The sequence below is a fragment of the Gigantopelta aegis genome, chromosome 13, assembly GCF_016097555.1.
Source record: "Gigantopelta aegis isolate Gae_Host chromosome 13, Gae_host_genome, whole genome shotgun sequence".
Taxonomy (NCBI): Eukaryota; Metazoa; Mollusca; class Gastropoda; order Neomphalida; family Peltospiridae; genus Gigantopelta; species Gigantopelta aegis.
Window position 1 is genome coordinate 22,604,461 of NC_054711.1, and position 228 is coordinate 22,604,688.

Here is a 228-nt window from a genome sequence, read left to right on the forward strand (position 1 = left end):
CTTCCTTGTTCCGGTCACGTGACCTCAACTTCCTTCTCCTTCGCTCTCGCGGTTTGGTTAAAAATAAAGAGTAGGTTTAAAATTATATTTTAGGACAGCGCACACAAATTATTTAAAGTCCCATATATTTTTTATTTTGGTTATAAAGTTGAAAATTGTCCCCTATATTTCTGTCCCGGACCAGTTCACTATCCAGAAAACGGGCCCGGGACGGACATGCTTGAAACC